Raw genomic sequence first — 21,758 nt, 5'->3', positions numbered from 1 at the left:
TTTCCCTAGACGAAAACCACCCTCTAGTTTGGCGATCATGGCATTAGTACCATTGGGGATGTTCAAAGTTGAAACACTCAATGGAGAGACTATGCTTATCCCATTGCATGTTATGACCTGAGCACAGAGGAACTAGATTGGCATATTACTACCTAGGCCTAGTAACCTAGATGTAACCTCAATCGAAAAAAGAAGCCGTAAGCAAAGGAGGAAGAGAACCGAAGCAAAGATCACACTTAAGACAGACAGTGCCACGATGCTAATCGTAGAGAAAAAGGTCACAGACATAGAAGTAGAAACATCCACTCCGAAGACTATAAAAGGGGAGTTCCAAGGTTGGGGAATATCCTAATCCAAAGCACTAGCTTGAATCCATGAATAAGGTCAAGGAGTGGGTGAGAGAAGCCTAGGAGCAGTGCCCAAATCCTTACATATAAATTCCTTCTGGGAGGGCATAGAAACGCATGCAGTCTTGCCAATCTTAGCCCTATAGGAGACACCATGAGCAAAGGGATAGTGGACATGTGAGCTAGAGTCAATGTATTTAGGTACACAGTCCTCCAAGCTTGGGGTAACCCACTTGTCAAGAATGCTAGGTTCAATGTCACACTAGCCAATGGGAAAAAAGTTAGGCCATTTAGAGTGTTGAAGGATTGGCTGTTGAAGATAGATCGCAGGATTCCAAAGCTTAGTTGACTTCATCATCATGAAGGGAGTTAACTATAACATCTTGTTGGGCTAACCCTGGATGCGGAATGCACGAGTTATAGAAGATTGGGGCAACAATCTAATCTTCTTGATAACCGAAGGAAAGTAGTGAGAGTAGATATGGACACCTGGAAGACAATGCCAGTTGACCTGAATGCCATCTCCATTATGTTGAAGGGTGATGCTCAAGCTAGGAAATCTTACAAGTCACTAACAAAATATATCCCTAGCCCTAAGAATGAGCAAGATTGGATGCATATGGTAGCCACCATCGATCTGCCATTCTCGAACGACAAGGAGGAATATGAGCAAGCTATCAAGATAGTTGGTAAGCTCACAAAGGAGCCCTTGGTACCATTATGCATGATTACCAGAAGCTCTTGTCACCCGGCCCACCCCTACCATGTTCCCTGTTGTCCCAAACAACAAGCTAGAGCTCCATGAGATCTTGGAGTACTTGTGATGACGAGGGAACAAGCTAGCTAGCAACCAAGCAGCTAACCTTAAAGCCCTCAAAGATCTCATGGACAAACCCAAGTGAAATTGGATCAACGTATACGATCTAAACCTGACATACAATTCCTTAGTCATAGATGAGAAAGAAAGAAGACATGAAAACTTAGGAGATGACATTAGTCAAACGAGGACAGTTCAGATGGCGAGTACGAAGATTGTTGTTCCCTTAGTGAGAAGAGAGCCAAGGAGAGATTGACTCAATAGAGTATGACACTGACAGCAAACACGTGATTGAGCAAATATGAGTAGATTCCAGGGGAATACCTTTAAAATCAAGAGAGAAATCATGCGAGCGAAGTGTAATCGCATGTGGTTGGAACAATTTGGGGCAATTGATCGCGAATGAGCACATGGCTCACCCAACCAAGTGCCGCACCGATTTTTAGAATGGAATCGCCTTTAGAGCTACGACCACGAGGAGAAACTCCCTCTTCTAGCCAAGACAAATATTTCAATTTCAAGTCGAAAGTAAGCTTAGATAGCGATCCTGAAATACCCGGACCACCTAAGACCAAATGCACCAAGGGGGCCTACCAATCTACCTAAGACATAGACGGCTCAATGAGGAGAGAAAGAGACAACCTACGCAGTCAAAAGCCGATGAGCAAAAAAAACCACAATATCTACCAAAGCAATTCACAAAGTTCAAGAAGGGTGATAGGGTAGTAATCTTGATGGGTGCCAAGAGGCAAGGACAAGCAAACGAACCCGTAGAAGGGTCTGCCAAAGTCAAGGAGGTAGACCTAGCTAGGGAAGGGGAGAAGCCCCAACCTATTTTCATAGCTGATGACTTGACCGAGTAGGAAGAAGTAAATCTCATTGCACTCCTACGAGAGTACATAGACATATTCACTTGGTCCCTCGATGACCTAAAGGGAGTAGATCCGAGTGTGGTGACTCATAATATCCCCATGACACTAGATGCAATATCAGTCAAAGCAGCAGCCCTATTTGATGAATCCCAAGCATGCTTATGCAGTCAAGGAGGAGACAGACAAGCTCTTAAGAGCTTGATTCATCTATGAAATTTAACACACAGACTAAGTTTCACCCATTTTAATCGTCCTAAAGAACAATGAAAAATCAAGTTGTGTGTCAATTATAAGAAAGTCAATGTTGCTATGAAGAGAGACAACTATCCACTACCATACACGGAGCACATACTCGAGAGAGTGGCTAGCAAAGAAGCCTACAAATTCTTGGATGGCTTCTCAAGTTACAATCAAGTGCAAGTGTATCCCGATGATAGGCATAAGACCATACTCACTACCGAGTGGGGCATCCTTGCCTACATAGTCATGCCCTTTGGGCTAACAAATACACCAGCCACGTTCCAACGACTCATATGTGCTATCTTCAAGGACATGCTTAGCCGCGAGCTAGAGGTGTTTGTTGATGATCTATGTGTGTACTCAAGTTGGAGGAAACACCTAGAAAAACTCCACACAGTCTTTGAACGATGCAAATTGTATCATCTCTCATTGAAAGAGCCAATTCTGAGTGAAACATGGATGCATCTTGAGGCACGTGGTGTCTAATAATGGCATTGCCTCTGACTTCTCAAAAGTTAAGGTTATTGTCGACCTTCCACCACCAACCAACTACAGGGGAGTTCAATGCTTCTTCCTAGGACATATAGGGTACTATTGGCAATTCGTGTTGAACTATGCATTAATCGCCAAACCACTCTACAAATTGATGATAGCATTCGAATGGACCGAGGAATACCAAATGTGCATACGAAGAGTTGAAGAAGGCTCTAACAACTGCACCAATCCTAAGAGCCCCAAATTGGACCATAACCTTCCATGTACATATTGATGCCTCGAAGTTTGCTGAGATTTGCTACCAGACAACTCATGAACACTAAGATGAGCTATTCCACCACTGAGAGAGAAGGTATGGCCATGGTGTTTGCTAGAACAAATTCCAGCATTATCTTTTAGCTACACACCCTTCACTTTCTTTATAGGCCATCAGGCTCTACTATATCTCATAAATAAACCTTGCACTACTGGAAGCATTGCCAGGTGGCTGCTAATTCTGCTAGAACTTGACTTCTCCATGGGGTGGCACGAAAAGGGAAGTAACACTACATGTCCAATCACATGTCCTACATACTCACGAGAGAAGCCGTTGGACAAGGTATCATAGAAAATTTACCAGATGCGCATCTTTTAACCTGTCTAGTGAGAAGGATTTATTAAAAGTCAACTTGACGCCATACTAGGCAGACGACATATCCAAGTGTTAGAGCACAAACTACTCAAAAGACCTATCCAAAAGGCCAGCTTAGATGATTTATCCTCAAAATACAACCTTATCAGTTAATAGTCAGTCAGCTCTATAGACTAGGACAAGACTGCTTACTATGACGATGCATGTGCAAACATGAGATACATGACGTACTTGCGGAGGCACATGGAAAAATTACTGGAGGACACTTCGATGGAGACATGACAGCATGCAAGGTGTTGCAATCTCAACTATGGTGGCCTACGCTTTTCTGTGATGCAGCACAATTTGTGAAGCACTGTGATGAGTGCCAACAAACCAAGCTCCCCAGTTGCAAGGAGAGGATAGACCTAACTCCAATCATTGCAAGGTAACCATTAAAAAAATGGGGGGACTCACTTCATTGGGTCGATTAGTCATGCAACACAATATTCACAGGCCAAGTATATCATAGTCCTATAGACTACCTCTCACACAAAGTGGGCAAAAGCACGAGCCACTAGGAAAAACTAGGACCAAGGCCAAGTTCCTTTGGGAGTAGGTGATGTTATGATTTGGTTGCCCCATTAAACTAGTTAGTGACCAAGGCATGCACTTCATTAACGAATTGATTGCCCACCTTCTATCTACCTTCCTAATCATCATTAGGAAATATTCACGTATTACCCTCAAGCAAACAACCAATCCAAATCCATGAATAAGATCTTAGTGAACATCCTAACCAAAGTAGTCTTTGCTTTGCGCAGTGACTAGGCTAATGGTAGTATTATGCCCTATCGAACAACCTATAAAATGATTGTGGGGCAAACTGTAAGGGTGCCCGCCCATTGGCTGTCTAGGCATGCTTTTAGTGGTCTATCAAGAAATGAATATAAGTGTTACTGCCCGGCACTCCCATGGAATATTCTAAGTTTTGTCACCTAGGGTTTCTCGGATCCACCTCTCAACGGAACATTTACGAATGAACCCACTAGGATCGACCTGAAATTTAGGCTCCTAGTGCCAAGGTCTCCTAATAGCATTCTAGCATCAAATCCTGGACATCCTATTTTACGCAGAGATACCCAAGCCAAAGAAAACCCATGATGCACTTGCTTCAAAGAGAATGGGTAAACGAGAGGGATGCGCCGCTCAACCTCTCTGCCCATAGGGCATAGTCCCATTCCGATCCCCTAAAACGGATGAATCGGGTTCTAACCTAACAATACCTAAAGGTTGAATGATGGTTAAATATTGTGAGAAGCCTCCCAGTTCTCTGGGACCACCCTGCCGTAGGACAGACCCGTTGAGGGTTCTGCCCACCCGCTTCCCTTAATAGCTTTAGTTTTCTAATTAGGTCCTACCACATTTATCTGTGACACTTAAAGTCAGCTTCATTAATTAAGCCTTTTAGGGAACATGGTTCATTCGCATAACTTATAGCACAGACACAAAAACAGAGCAAATAATCTATTTGACAAACAAGTTCCTTAACTTATCTTCAAGTTAATCTTTGTCTCCCACCCATACAACAAAATTATATATCACTTCTATCCAATAGAAGTATCCCTTCTGCCTTGCAGAAGTAACTAGTCCAAATCACATGGCACCACAAATTCAATCCTTTATCTAGAATAGGATCTCCCAACATGCCCAGACATTGGGAGCCGCGGAGGTCTTCAACTCCATTCTAGATCTAGCAAGGGGTGTCCAGAGCTTCAACTGACCCGCAAGCCGTCTAGGAGCAACGAAACATCATTCCCGTGGTTAACCTTTTCACCACTCGACTTTCGGTCCATTAATTGAGCAATGCTCTATTTGGGGTGCGATCATGGAGGTGATCCACCCGTGCAAAATATCCTTAATTAAATCCTTTAAGAATGAAGCACAAACAAGGCATTCAGCCCTAATATCATTTTCTAGGAAAACATTCCTTTATCCCCATTGCAACTTGTCATCACAGACCCTTGCCATGCATTTTGCATAAATCACAAGCACTTGAAACAATCATCCAAACAACAACTAACAACTAGTTGAATGTAAAAGCATTTAGGATGTTGTTCGATCAACTAACAAAACCAATTGTATTCTTTCCAAACAATGCAAGAATAAACGATATAACATTTCCATCGTATATTTGCTCTCCCCCTTGGGATCTAAGAGCAATACTATGCAAAATGTTTCTTAACACTTCCTTCCTTCGGCTAGGGCATATGTTACAGATTCAAATACTATTCATGATGTAAGTTCTATACGTCACTTACATTGATCAATAATCCAACCCTAAATTGGATTGGCGAAAGTCATAGTTATCCAACGGATCTCAAGACATCTTAGTTTTAATCCTTATGATTAATTTCTTGTACTAGCTCATAGTTAAACCATGAGGCGAACAAGAAATTATAATTATATATCAAACATGTTATAGGAATAACATGTAAATATCTAATAAGATAAGTGCAAGATGATCTCAAGTGACTAAACTCCAACAGGCCTTGCATTGAGCTAGAATCTAGTTCTTCTTAATATTTGGGCTCTTAGGCTAAGTACTTTTGAAGTACCTAGACTTTAAACTAGTACTTTCCATTCATGATTCTTAATGTCATATTCTTTTAGTAATTATGCTATTTATAACCCTTGACTATACTTTAACCTAGCACTTGTATGCACAATCTTTTAATGTCGCTCTTTTAATGACTATATCCTTCATAACCCTTGACTAATTCTTCCTTGTAATTTCTCTATCAACGAATAAGCCATATGCAACTAGGTGTAATTAACTTTCCATATATGCACTTCGCAAGCTCCATCTTACGAATATGTGAGATGAAATGATCTATACTTGTGCATCATAGTATGGGCCTAACGTATCTCATACGAGAATCAAAACAAGCATCTATCAATTTGGAAATACATTACTTACGACCGGTATCACAATTGGATTGATAATGATGTCTTCGCCCAAAGCTTCATTGCTGGTTGTGGGATTGCCATCCGCACGCAAGATTCTTCACTTGGAGACCATCTTTGCAAGTAGAATCAAGAGATAAAGAAGGCGGTATAGATTTGAGTAGCGTAAGAGAATATGGTTAAGTCGAGAATCGAGATAGAGGGAATTATGTAGCATCTCGAGGTGACTCTCTCTCTCTCTCTCTCTCTCTCTCTCTCTCTCTCTCTCTCTCTCTCTCTCTCTCTCTCTCTCTCTCTCTCTCTCTCTCTCTCTCTCAAGCTTTCTCTCACAATCTCTTTGAGGGTATCCTCCTCTCTACCTCTCTCTTGCAGCCTCTCGGGGTCTCCTTATCTTTTCTTATGCCTCCCCATGCCTCATATTTATAGTGAATTAGAGAAGAGGGCTTGTGGCTAAGAAGTGGAGCTCTTTGTGGAGAGGGATCTTGAAAAGATCAATGATCTTATGCTCAAATCATAATTATGATGGTCCCATTGGCTCTGAAAGGGGGATAAAACTCCAAGACACTTGATTAGAAAGCTCTTAGTTCACTCCTTCTTGTCTCTATTCTAAGTGATGTTTTCTGTCTGTAGACTGCAATTGCAGCGCATATGATTTCGCCAAATACTTTTCTTTATTTTTCTTTTTATAAAATCTCCAAAACTAACTAAAACATCACTTGTCTTTCCTTTTAAATGACATCTAGTTGTAGAAATCTCCATATCTTTTTAGGATAATATCTAAAATATCTAAAATATACTAGTTTTGCCCAAAATCTAATATTTTTGGACCATCCAAACTATACACATTAATACTAGTGATTAATATAGCTCATAATTCTCATTCACATTCTAACTTACGTGAAGGGTGGCTACATTCCTTGTCAATCCGAGAAAAATGTCAGATTATGACTCTTGGTTTATTTTAAAATATATTTTTTATTAAATAAAAATTATTAGTTATTAATGTTAGTTAATTTTTACCTTAGTTAGTCTTTAGTTAGTAACCTTACTAACTTATTAATTAACTAACTAACTTCCAAACTAACCAACTAACTTTTATTGTGTGGAAATATTACACATACTCCCTTCTTTAAGTTGACCTATGGCACTGAAGCCATTCTACCAGTGGAATTCTTTTTCCCTAGCCTAAGGGTAGCCATCCAAGAGATATGGGATGGAAAGGAGGCATGGATGGAACGCCTACTTGAGCTAGAACACCTATCAAATACCATGCACTAATTTGCAAAAAGGCATGATGCAAGAGCTGGTTTAGCAAGCATATCAAGCAGCGAGGCTTTAGCCAAGGTGTTCTAGTATTGTTATACTTAGTGAAAGGCCATAAACAAAAGATGAAGTTTAGGGGATTAGGGACTTTTAGGGTTTGCACAATCAACCGAACCACTAATATAGAGCTTGAAACCCTAGATGGAGAGGGCATAGGCTTCTTTAATGGTAGTTGCATAAAGAAGTGCTATCCTCCCATGGATCCACTACACAAGCCTTCGATGTTAGAGTTCCCTATGAATGTATGAGTTGCCATAATTACAAAGATGGAGGATGAAGATGAGGAAGAAGTAACACCCAATTACCTATGCATAACTTTCACCGCCCAATAACCGCATACTTTCAACACCTTAATTGATGAAGGGGCCAACTTTAATATGTTAACTCACGATTATTAGACTCTCATTGGTCGACCACAAATACAACCCATGACTGCAAAACTTAGCCCATTTTGGGGGTCAATCATACGCACTTTTGGAAAAGTGCAAAGTTGCAGTCTTTATCAAGTTTGAGAGCATATCCATGGTCTTTTATGTGCTACCAAACACAAAGGATGCATGTAAGGAATCACTATTACGATGCGCATTTAAGAAGCATGCACATTGCAATGTCAATTTTTATGAGTCACAATGCATTCACCTTTCCCTCAGCAACGTATGCATTGTAACAGCTTTCAGCAAAGGTAACGTGGCTCCATTAAATCCCACTAAGCCATTGATAGAGATGAAAAACCCGATCTAAGGAGGGTGTCATAACTCGTCACGTCTCTCCGAGCCTCAGTGCCAGCAAATTGCCGAGAGTGCATTCAAGGCAAATGAACCCAAGCTCAAATGGAAGCCTAAGCACCAAGGACTGCCACACAAAAATATGCAGACAAGACCTCGTGCTGCTAAAAACTCGTACTTGAGGTCTAGGAGGCAAAGACAACATTATAGGCAAAGACAAATAGTCAACCACGATGGATCCCCAAAACCCTATTACAAGCACAAGGCTATTGTGAGGGCAATACCTAGATATGGGTTTCTAAAGCCAAGATGGATAAGGGCACCGCTTAAATTCCGCCCTCGAGTTTATCTACATAGGGTTGTGCCACAATTAAGTGTTAAAATACTGAGAATGCATGCTATGGAGGATCATTGATGAGAAAATAGACAATCATAATGAGGCAGAAGCATTGACAAGGAAGAAAAACTAATATTATCCAAGCATAATGCAAGTACAACTAATTGATAATGACTGATTGAATGAGTGTGGGGATGAGTGCCTTTTATAGGCTTACAGTAGGTGGTATTGGTAGGTGGAAAGGGACCATGGTATTCAACAACCATGGTTTAATAAACTGTGCATACATGACCTAGTCTAAAGCTTTATTTGTAGACTATTTCTTTGCCTTGTTTGTCCCATACAAAGAGGCTGTGGTGGATGTGATTGCACATTTCCCATACCCCTCCTTAATCACAACCAGAAAAGACACTGAGTATACAAAGGCCGTTGTGAGTAGAACCTTGCTAAGTGTAGACATGGAAGAAAAAAAACAACCATACAAAGCTAGAGGCTGTTACAAGGCCTCACTAAGTGTGTAGAGGTTGTAGTGTGCCGAGGCTACATGAGGAGTTTTAGGAGCTTATGGTGGGAACATAAGGGAAGTTCACATGTTGAATTTTAAAATAGTCTATCATCAAAAAATGAGCTACAAAAGAGGGACTGGTGAGTCTTATCCTTTTGATCTTGGATTTCTTCTTCTCCTTCTTCTTGAATGTTGTCTTCATCTTCTTTGACTGTAGCAAGATATGCTCTTTGAGAATTTTTCTTAGCATAGTAGAATTTCTCAATATGCCCAGGTTTCTTACAAAAGTCACAGACTACGCTCTTCTTCCCTTTCACACAGAGGAGTTGTTGGTCTCCTCTTGGGATGCTTGTTTCTCCTTTGTTCTTGATCTTCTTTTTCTCTTCCAAGAGAGAGGCTTTGATGTCCACAAGTTTTGGCTTTGGCATGTTGATTAATGTGGTAGACACATTGTCAAACTCAGGTGGAAGACTTTTGAGAAGCACTCCAATGCAAATATCTTCATCCATCTTCAAGTTGATTCCTACAACTTGTGTCAACAAGCTTTCCATATAATTCAAATGAGTTGCAAGTGAGGTATTACTTTGCATGTCGAGCCTAAAAAATTCAATTAGTAAACCATATTTTGAGGATTTGGAATGAGCTCTAAATAAGGTTTCTAATCGATCCCATGTTGCGTAATAGGTTTCACAATCATCAACATGATGAATGTAGCTATCATTAAGTTTGAGCTTGATAATAGCTTGAACCTTATCATCATTTTTATCCCATACAATTGAAAGTGCAACTTCCCTTGGTTTCTTCTCTTGACCACTTGTGATTGACCACAAGCCTTTCTTCATTAGGATCAATTTGATCCTAGTTTGCCACGTATGGAATCCAACACCATTGAATCGGGATGTCTGTGAATCCTTGTCCATTTTGAGATTGCAAGATTAGCAACAAATCAAATCCAAACAATTCCAGTTTCAGTTGAGCATCAGTGCTAAGAATCACTAGGTGATTAGTATCAAGAGATACTAGGCAATTTAGTGACTATGATGCCCTTGAAGTTAGAGTCTTCAAGATTTGATGCAAGTCAGAGTCTTCCCCTCCTTGATTTGATGCTGGAGTTGCAAAAAAAAAATCAGTTTTGATTAGAGGAAAAGTTGATTGTGTTAACTGACATTAGTGCTAAAAGCACTAGATGAGTGTCAATGGACATTGTTTCTTGAAATGCTTGAGAATCTTGTTGTTGAGAAACTTGTTAAGATCTCCTCTTCTTACTAGTAAATAACTTGAATGCTTGCTGAAAACTGAGTGCTGGAGAAGATTAGAGATTCAATTACTTGATTTGAGCCACAGGAGTGAGAGAAGGAAGTAAAATAAGAGCTTGAAGCTTGATAGCTATGGAGTCTGCATTAGGGTTTTAGGGGGTAGCCTGGTTTTTCACCTCCTGTGACCTGAATACTTGATCATTTCCAAAACTTTATGAGGTTTAGGAAGTAGGCTATCAAAGCCCTATGATGCTCGTCAGCATCATGAAGAGTGTAGGCAAAATCGATTGTACGAACAGAGCAGAGGGTGCAGAAAACACAATGACTGAATGATGGTGTAATGCTGGAGCGTGGAGTCAACAATGTTGTGGTTTGAGGTAACACGGAGTGCCTTGAGTTAGAAAAGGTTTGCCCATAAGAAAACACGAGCTTAAATGACCTAGATTGGGAGCTACAAGTCCTCCACTAAAGGTGGATAGCTATGGAGGTAGGTGAGAGATCTAAGGAAAAGTGGAGGGAGCCAGAAATTCAAACTGGAATGACTCAATTAGTGGCCTGATGACTCATTAACTTAAAACCCACTCTAATACCATGTTAAAATACTGAGAATGCATGCTATGGAGGATCATTGATGAGCAAATAGACAATCATAATGAGGCAGAAGCATTGACAAGAAGAACAACTAATATTATCCAAGCATAATGCAAGTACAATTGATTGATAATGACTGATTGAATGAGTGTGGGGATGAGTGCCTTTTATAGGCTTACAGTAGTAGGTGGTATTGGTAGGTGGAGATAGGTGGAAAGGGACCATGGTATTCAACAACCGTGGTTTTAATAAACCGTGAATACATGACCTAGTCTAAAGCTTTATTTGTAGTATGTTTCTTTGCCTTGTTTGTCCCATATGAAGAGGTTGTAGTGGATGTGATTGCACATTTCTCACATTAAGGAACCAAAACCATAGGAGACTCAGGTTGGGAAGCCTATAAATCCCAAAACCACTAAGCCTACAGAGCCTCAACATATCTACCAATAGAAACCACAGCGTCTTGCTTCCAACCTGCCTTAACCTACCACTGCTACTGTCCCAAGGGCATCACAAGCATCAACATCACAAACCACGCCTATGGCACACAAGGCTAAACCACACCCTCAAGATCAACCAAAGTCGCATACACTCATCACTAAGCAGTCTAGTCTAGTCAAACCCAACTTCCTATAGGCCTTAGACCCTCTTATGAGCAGGGATCCATCCTTATCTTGACCTCTAACTTAGCTAAAAATATGGGGGATGACTTGGTCACTTACATTTGATGCTTGGATGCTACATTTACCATGCTTGCCAAAACCTATAAGCAATTAGACTTAGATCTTTTAGAAGAGCCTTTAGTAACAAAAGTGCATACACACCGCCTTGCACCTAGGAGGAATCAAAATTTATGTTCATTAAGGCCACTACGGTAGCTGGAGCATTAATGGCTAATGAAATTTCTTGTGAGCAAGCGTGCAAACAACGACTCGTCACATCTTATGACAAGAGCACAGTCTCTACCACAAGCTAGGATATTAAAGAGTTGAAACCCTAGCCAACAACAACTCCTCTTTCTTCTGAAAATGGTTTACTCTCTGACTTCAATGGGAACAAGATGGCTTCCAAATTATGACCAATGATGAGTAGAGACGTGCAATCAAAACCTCTGGAATCAAGTTATGTAGCTCTCACCTCCTATAGAGTATTGGCCATAACTCACAACAACTGACCTCTAAACCTCTGAGCTTGGCTCATGTAGAAATGAGGCACCTTGACCAAGCACTAAATGCCCTTAACCCTTCAACCATAATCCTTAGAAGCATTCACATCATTCTCAAGGAGGGGATAAGGTGGAAATCAATTGAAAATCAAAACAGCAAAAAACAATCTAAACAAGTATGAAAAGGAAATAAAACAACAAGGGAATCTTAAAACTGAAAAGTGATTTTATACTTTAAGAAGAATTAGGAGGAAATGCTTGCTTGGAATAAATGAACTCCTTGAAATGAAAATTGGGTTACAATCCCTTTGTCTTCTTGTAGAGAAAATGATATTGTAAATGAACTAGTGGAAACTTGTTGTGCTATAATAGGAGCTAGAAATGGTAGAACAACAAGACTGCACCCATCAACTTTCGTTCATGGAAGAAGAGAGAATATGATACGGTATCACCCTTGAGAACCGGCCTATAATCAAGTGAAGTTTAAGACTATTCATAACGTTAACACAGTAGTAGTTGAAGAGAAAAAACAGCCAAAAGAATCGTAGAACAATGCAACCTTGCAAAGTACATTGAGAAGTTTGGGCATGAGACAGACTACAATTGGTGCATAGAGTTCTTGAGAACCTATGACTCTGATAGAGCATGTGCACTCTGACAGTGGTGGGCAGAGGCAAAGAGGCCAAATAGGTTCAAGTAGAGCTGAGCAAAGCATTGGTGGAGAAGGCACTAGGGATAGCACGCAAGATGGAAAGGAGACCAAAAAGGGATGTCTATACCATGCTCAACATGAACAAGGACCAAGTCCTAACAAAGGATGGCATCAGCATCTAGGATACCCCCGATCTTGAAGTGAGACTCCATGCCAAGGTCATCCATACGTTGTTCTCAAGCCAGAGGTACAACTCACTCATGCACAAGATTGGGGTGCCTCTATTGGAGAGCCTGGCAACCCATTCGCCCCTGACGAAATTGACTGGAATGGCTATGTGCGGAAGACAATCGACCAATCTACCAAAGCATAGTCTCAGGGAGCAAGCTAGCTGGTGGAGAGTTCCCAACATCAAAAGCTTGAATAGAAAGAAAGAAACATGCATCAAAAGCCTCATTCATAAGGTTCATCAGTGGAATACTAATGGCCCTCATCCACCAGAAGGCAATGGGAGAGGTGGTAGGCAAAGAAGAAGTAGGAGAGACACCCGAAAGGACACCACCTCAGGAGCAGGAATAGTCACAATCTCACCATGGAGGGCTTAAAAGGCCAAAGGAGAAGACTCGCCATAAGTTGCAGCAAGAAGCCGGGGAGAGACTCACAAAAAAAGAAAAGGCTAACTTGCAAAAGGCACAAAAAGAGTCAAAGAATGTTGAAGAAGAGACGGAGGAAGATAGAGAACTGCAAAGGATCCAAGAGAAGTCTAAGAGATACCAAGAGGAGAGTAAAATAAGAAGCAGACAAGCTACAAAGAAAGGAAGATGAAGACATGGTTCTAGCAATACACATGTCAGTAAAGCAGCCCTCCAAGTAGGAGGAGCTAGCTACCCCATGAACCTATAAGGAGAAGAAGTCCCAAGCACTAGGGCCCAAGTACCAAAACTTGTTGTGTCACCAGCAATCGAAGGCAAGGGAAAGAGCCCTTTATATCCAATCCCAGTTGTTCTCATGCATGTTACCCCAACCGCCACATCCACCCAGGAGGAAACCTCAACCATGGTGGATAGAAGCAACCTCATGGTCTGGGTGCAGTACTTAGTTAGCAAGGTACAAGAGATTGCACCTGCACACAGCAAAGGATCCCCTCTAGCAGGAACCAAGAGACCAGCTACTACAGATGCCAAATCAAGACAAAACCTAAAGAAGCTACAAATAGAGGCATCCACAACGTCCATCCCTACAGTAGCATCACCATCCATGGGCTACGACAAGCACATTAAAGAACTCCTTTCACAGCTCGAGAGGGCTAAGGAGGAAAAGAAAATTGCAATGGCCAAATTGGAAGTAGAAAGAGAGATATTGATAGAACTTGCCAAGTGTCCGATTTTATCGAAAAGATATATGGGCTGCAAAAGGAAGAGACGAAGACATGTGACAAGCAAGGCTCACAGAAGAAGCATAAGAGCTAATCGTCTTACAAGGACAATACAAGCTACTCATCGTGCAACACAAGGACCTGGTAAAGAAGATGAGAAGAGTTCAAGAAGCCATGGACCAACTCACAACAGGAGAAGTAGAAAGAGCTCAGGTAGGAGAAGAGCATCAAAGAGAGGTGGAAGAAATGAGATATAGACTACTAATGGGGATCGAGGAGCAAGGAAGGCTAGAAAGAGAGATTGAATACTTAGAGGAGGAGGAGAAGGAGGAGAAGGAAAAAGCAACTCAAAAGTGGAGAGACCAAGAGCAAAATCATAACGGCCTTAGCCCAAAGACAAAGGGAGAGCCTAGAGGAGATGAAAAAAAAAGGCCAAAGCATGGGTGTCCCAGAGCGAAGGAAGGGTAAAAGACCTAGCAATCCATCTAGCCCATGCAAAAGGTGATAGAGTATTAGCAGAGAGTAGAGTAGAGTCTACAACCACGAGATTGGAAGCCTACTAGCGTGCCTTCCTTAGAACTATCTTGGACGTCACACAGTCAAATGAGGAGGAGGCCATTGAAACACTATAGAGGAAGCCGGAGATCGCCCGGATAGCCATAAGACATGGACTCTGTGCCCAATTGCAAGGAGAGGGAACCAACCTGAGCCAACAGGGCAACAAGAGCAATTGCTAAGAATAGGGCTGACAGTCCAAGAGGTGGAGCTGCTAGGCTTTAACGAGGAGCAAGTCCCATGACCACCCTCTCCAAGACCATAAGTCAGCAGACATCATACAGCCTGAAGATGCAAGGACTGAGGGAAAAGAGGAGGCCAAGGAAAGAAGGAAGAGGCTGCTAGAGCACACATGATGATTCACTAGGTGTAGTCATCCATTTTCGTCAACAACTCGGTTGAATGTACGAATGAACCTAACAAACCATATGCAAAGTAGGAACTTCCTTAGTGAATTTCTTAAGCCCCCAGACTCCCCCTCTCATGATCCAGAATCTGAGGATTAGCTCCTCGCACACATTTAACCTTTTTATAAAAAAAAGAGAGGAGCAAATAAAGCCAAAGAAAAGAAAGGATAAGAAAAATTACGAAGACAAGATCAAGGAAAAGAAGAGTAAAGAGAAAGCGAGAAAACACACCTCACTTGATGAGTGCCACAATCACTACACCTAGGGGTCCTCAAGTTAGGCATGTTCGATGGCCTTAGTCAACTAGCTCTGTGTCTTACCCTCTAACCCATTTTTTTTCCCACTTCGCGCTTAGGGCACATCAAAAGTGGGACACACCTAGGGAGGTCACACTCGCTATGGTTAGACCTGTCTTCCTAAGCCACACTCACCACACTTTCCCTATATATGAACTAGGAACTCAAGTGTGGGACAACACCCAAGGCTTGACTTAGATCCCAATTCCACTAGCATGTACACAATGCATCATACAATAAGGTAGACACACTCCCTAGGCAGTGCACTTTTCTTTTTCTTTTTAGGTAAATACGAATGCAACCAATCATCACAAGAGAGGCCCCCCTCACCCACTCAAAGGACCCTCATCTCCACAACCTCAACCATTTAGACATTCTTCTCTCCCATGTCCAAGCCCCATCACCAACCCGCAAGGTCAACCTTCAGCCAACCAAGCCCTTACCCACAAGTGCCATGGGACTAGCACTCGACTATGAAGGGGGTAATGTTACAAGCATGTTACGGACCATACAATCCCAAAAGAAGAAGAGGAAGACCAAGGAAGCCCAAGTCAAAAAGTCAATAGAGAAGCTCATTTTTCCCAAGTGCGAGAAAAGCAGAAGAGAACACAAGCTTAGAAAAAAAAACGTAGGAGAGTACGAAAGATTCTAGCAAGATGCACTGAATATTCTAGCAAGGTGCACAGAATATTCTAGAAAGGAAAGTGCATGGTGCAATGTAATCCATTTTATAAGCACTGAAGATTCTAGCAAGGTAAGTGCATGGCGCAATGTAATTCATTTTATAAAAGTGCGCAAGGTAAGAGCAAAAGAACCGTGAAAAGAAGGAAGACATGAGGAAAGAAGCCTTTGGCTAAGACGACCAATCATGTAAAAAAGGGGATGGGTGCCCAAAGGGATGAGGGCATGTATAAAAGTCAAAAAGTGAATGGAGAAGCTCATTCTTGGTGTGTGGCTAAAGTAGCTCTCTTCCTCTCTTCTTCTCTTCTCCTTGCTTGTGCTTGTGCTTGTGTTTGTGTTTAAGAGAGGAAGCGTGAGAGAGTGAGTGAGTGAGTGAGTGAGTAAGTGAGGGTGAGGGACTGTGGTGGAGAAGGGCTCCCTCCTGTGAAAATTGTAAACGTAGAAGTGCAAGAGCAAAAGAACCTTGAAAAGAAGTAAGACATGAGAAAAGAAGACTTTGACTAAGACGACCAGTCATGTAAAAAAGGGGATGGATACCCAAAGAGACGAGGGCATGTATAAACGTCAAAAAGTAAATGGAGAAGCTCATTGTTGGTGTATGGCTAAAGTGTCTCTCTTCCTCTCTTTTTCTCTTCTCTTGTTTCACACGCACGGCTATGGAGGATGGAGCTTAGAGGTAGAGGGTTGAGCTTTCTTGAGCTCGCATCTCATATCATGGAGCTACCAAAGTGCTTGAGGGAGGAGGCTACTCAATCAACCATCAAGGTAAGCTCACTACACTCATAGGATCAAGAATGCATACGACTATGTGAGAGGTAGCCATAGCATTCGTCTTTAAACGCTTGAAGCAATAAGTGGTCCGTGAGTCGATCGAGCAAAGGCTCCCACAATAAACATGTCTTCTAATCACTTGTATTACCAAGATATATTTACATTGTATTACCCATATTATGCATTTAATCAATTTAGATAACCTTGCCCTAGATTAGTCATATATATCAAGAGTAGTAGGAGTCAAAATAACAAAATAATATTTTTTAGGGCAAGCCACTTGATCAATTATGACCAGTTCTAGCAATAATAATTGATAATATCAATCATCTACTAAATCAAAAGTGATTGTTCATGCATGAGATTAAACATCATATATGGCCTACATACATCCCATCCTATTTTGCAAATTTATCAACATTATTCAATCATTAGTATGATAAGTATACATAAATTTGTATTGCTTAAGATCCCTATCAACACTTTTGAAATAGATATGTATTCGTCCAAATATTTGACCAAATATGCCCTCAATAGTTATCTCTTAATCATAAACCAAGGTCCATGATTAATCAAATCAACAATTGCAAATTTGAGACAATTTTATACTCAATATACCTTTCACAGGTGACCCATGCCCCATATGTATTTTTGCTAGAGCAATAGTTCCAAGACTGTTTAGGTTTCCTACTAGTGGCTTTGTAATACAAAATTAGACAGGGTTAAAGTCATGCAATTATGAGAGGTTGAAAGTCATGCAATGTATGAGACTAAAATATTTCACCACGAATAGTTACATAAGAAATTAAATCAAAAAAGTATAGCATATTACTATGTTGATTCCCACACCTGGGAGCTTGATGTAGAAGGTACCACTGCCATGCTAGGATTTGTTTCCCACAAACTTTAGAGAGTCCAAACTAATGCAGCCAGCAACAACAAGGAGGAAGGAAGTCGAATGAAGACAAGCTAGAGTTTCCACTTATTTAGGCTATGAAATTACCGTGCATATGCATGAACATTTTAACATGGTGGGAGGTTTAATGGAGTTCAAAGAATCCCCCCATCGATCGAGGACAAGGGAGAGAATAAAGCATCTAGATTAGTTGCAATGTTCATGCTTCACATGTGTGTGTGTGTGTGTGTGTGTGTGTGTGTGTGTGTGTGTGTGTGTGTGTGTGTGTGTGTGTGTGTGTGTGTGTGTGTGTGTGTGTGTGTGTGTGTGTGTGTGTGTGTGTGTGTGTGTGTGTGTGTGTGTGTGTGTGTGTGTGTGTGTGTGTGTGTGTGTGTGTGTGTGTGTGTGTGTGTGTGTGTGTGTGTGTGTGTGTGTGTGTGTGTGTGTGTGTGTGTGTGTGTGTGTGTGTGTGTGTGTGTGTGTGTGTGTGTGTGTGTGTGTGTGTGTGTGTGTGTGTGTGTGTGTGTGTGTGTGTGTGTGTTGAGAGAGAGAAAGAGATAGATGGAAAAGCACCTTCAAGCAACACCTACTTAACCCTTCTTTCCTAACACTTCTTCTAATCATCATGGAGAAAAGAGTGAGTACAAGTTATTGAGAGTTATAAACATTGGTTTGGGGGGCAAAAGGGGCACCTTCTTAGTAGGCACAACTACATGGGGTTTTTTTCCATCTAGGTAGTATGAAATGCCAATGCATGTCTATATAGGGATTCAAGAGGATTAAAATTTACCCATGCAAGAGAAAAACACAATAGGAGAGCCCTTTTCTCTTGTGATATGTCATAAGAACTATGATAGGGCTTTCTCTAAAAACGTACATCAACATTGTGATCGATATCCCTTTGTTATCTTAGCCTATGCCATGCATCATTTCCTATAGCTCTAAGCTCCCTCAATTTCTATAATAAGGCAATCCTTCTTTCTTCCTTTATTTTTTTTCCCCATGTCTCTCCTATTATTAGTTTTCTTTGGTGTGTTTGCTAAGATTTTTTCTCAATTGAATCTAATTTTCCAAGCTTGACTACATTCAACATTGAAACCTCATCAAATGCTTTTTATGCTTTTGCAAGTACACTACACTTCAAACACACATAGGTGCACACACACACATGCATACAACCCCCTAGGTTTATGACCCTAATATATGGACCTCAACATGTATCTCTTTACAATTCTCTATTTCTTCTATGCTAGCAAAGATTGTTGCATTTGGAATAGTTATTTCATCTTGCATATGTCCAAATCATGTCAAAGCTTTAACATCATATCCATGCTTAGCACAAGTAGAGGCCAACCATCAGAGTAGTATAGGAGATTCAATTCTAGAAATTTGTCAAACTCTGACCTTTTGACATTGGCATATATCTATTTTCCCTTCTGGATTGTTTTTATGATGCTACAAGCTCTCAAAATGCAAATAAAGAAGATTGTATTTGGGGAGAGTCTCTCCTCTTGCATGTGTCCAAGGCATTTCAAAGCTTTAACATCACTTCCATGTTCAACATATGTAACAATTAGTAGTAGTCCAACAGACTATCCTATGTTGGAAGCTTAAGAATAACTTCTTCTACTCTTGCAATGCACCATATATAGCATATATGCTCAATAAAGCATTTCCTAATACAATATTTGATATATGTTAGCTACAACCTAAAGATCTTGGCATTTGGTCTTTTAATCTATTATTTCACTATGCTTTCGCAAGCTTTTAAATGCAAATAAAACAGACTATATCTTCAAAGAATCCCTCCTCACACAAGAACCCTAAATATCTCAAGGCTTCATCAACATGCCCATGCTTACTATGTCAAAGAGACTACATTTGGGTGTTTGAGCACTCCTTTTGCATGAGCACTCATGCTTTGCATACAATATTGGTGAATATCATTTTTAAGCAACCATAACTTGAGAAAATCTAAATGCATCTTATTATTGTGGTGCATGTCCTTTTGTCCCCGCAAATAGTTATTCTCCAAAAGCATATAAAAATCGCAATGTGCATGTATACAACTCTCCCATTTTGAATTATAATTTGGATTCTTTTTCTTCTCAATTTCCTTTAAACCTAAGGTAGATTTCTCCACCATACACTCACAAAGGTTGCCTTGCTTGCTTACACCTAAATTGGACCTTAAGCCTCTTTAACTAATTGGCATGTGCCACAAGTTTTATGAAAATGTTTTGACTAATGGTATTGATTACATCCTTATGGTTTTGATTTTCCTTGAGATGCTAGAAAGTGCCATGGATTTTTATGACGATGTTTTGACTCGATGGTATTGATTACATATTGTGGTCTTGATTTTCCTTCTACACTCTTAAGATTTTAGATGCCTCTTCAAAAATCGATCAAACAAGTATGTATCTCTGAAAAAGAAAATATATAAAGGGTAAAGCTATGTAGGAGTCCAAGGCTAAGTATGATTGCATATAGCTAAATGCAAGGAGGAGAAAGGAAGAGGTGTGGCTTAAGTGGATATAGCCTCATCAACTAAAGTGGTGTTAGCTCGATAATCTCATTAGCAGAAGTTATGGTTGAGATGGACCTATTGATTCAACTTTTGTACGTGCTTATTAAGCCTAACATGCCAATGATTCATTCAACCAAAACCATCCATGGCCTTCTTTTATTAAAAGTTTCTAACTTGACTATTCTAGCCCTTAATCTATGATGCAAAATACATAATAAGACTACATTGTTTTTGTAGGAAATGCACCAAACTACTACAAGCAATGCAGTAAATTGCCCTATTCTTACAAGAAATAGACATAAAAATCAAAGATAATGTAAAAATTACACGGCGTAGCGAACAAAATCTGTGAAAGAGATAGAGAGTACACAACAAATAAGAGGAGAATCAAAAAAACTATTTAGCTCCAAACAACTTATACAAAGACGGCTTTATCCACCCGTGTGCTTCCACTGTGAAGCTTACATGGTGATCTAGACAGAAGATAGGTGAAGAGCTTAAGGCTAGCTGGAACAACTCTGACTAGGTGAAAGATAGATGATGAATGGCTATGAATGGGTTTAGCTTTTATAGCCCATAAAAGCGATTAGGTCGGCCTGATCGACCTACCATATGAGCCTCCACTAGTCGGCCAGGGAATATTCCCTTTATCGTCAAGGGCCCTTGATAACTCCCTTACCCTGCAACAACTCGATGCAATGTGCCTCAAGTTGCTACCAACTTAACTACTCCGTCTAACCCAAAGATTAAACCCACGATGGTCACATTTTTGCCATCCGGTCACATAGACCTCATCTGACATACAAGTCAAGACTTAGGCTCACATATGTCTTCTCCTCATAATGGGGACCTTACAACTTTGAGCACCATGTATAATTGGTGGCACCTTATGAGGGTGGGGCATTGAGCATATCTAACACCCCCCCTCAATGTCCACCCGTAAGTGAACTATCTCCTCGGTCTGAGTCTCTGAAGATAAACTTGAAGCAGATCCTTCATAAGTGCTTTCGTGAAGATATATGCTCCATTCTCCTCTATTGGACAATAGACCAATTCCACTATCCCATCCTCGATCAAATCACACACATAGCGATACTAGATCTCTATATGTTTGGTGCGTGCATGAAACACTGGATTTTTGGCAATGGCAAAGCAACTCTGATTGTCACATCTCAACACAGTTGGTTCTTTATCCTGCACTCCCATATGCCATAGGATCCTTCTCAACCATACTCCTTCACATGCAGCAAAACAAGCTGCCTTGTACTATGCTTTGATAGAAGACAATGCTACTGTTGGTTGCTTCTTACTAATCCAAGAGAAAATTCCTGAACTCAAAGAGAAAC

Source organism: Lygodium microphyllum, chromosome 14, assembly GCF_053477565.2.
Source record: "Lygodium microphyllum isolate KBCC chromosome 14, Lygodium_microphyllum_v1.1.10, whole genome shotgun sequence".
Lineage (NCBI taxonomy): Eukaryota > Viridiplantae > Streptophyta > Polypodiopsida > Schizaeales > Lygodiaceae > Lygodium > Lygodium microphyllum.
This window is presented reverse-complemented; position numbering follows the sequence as displayed.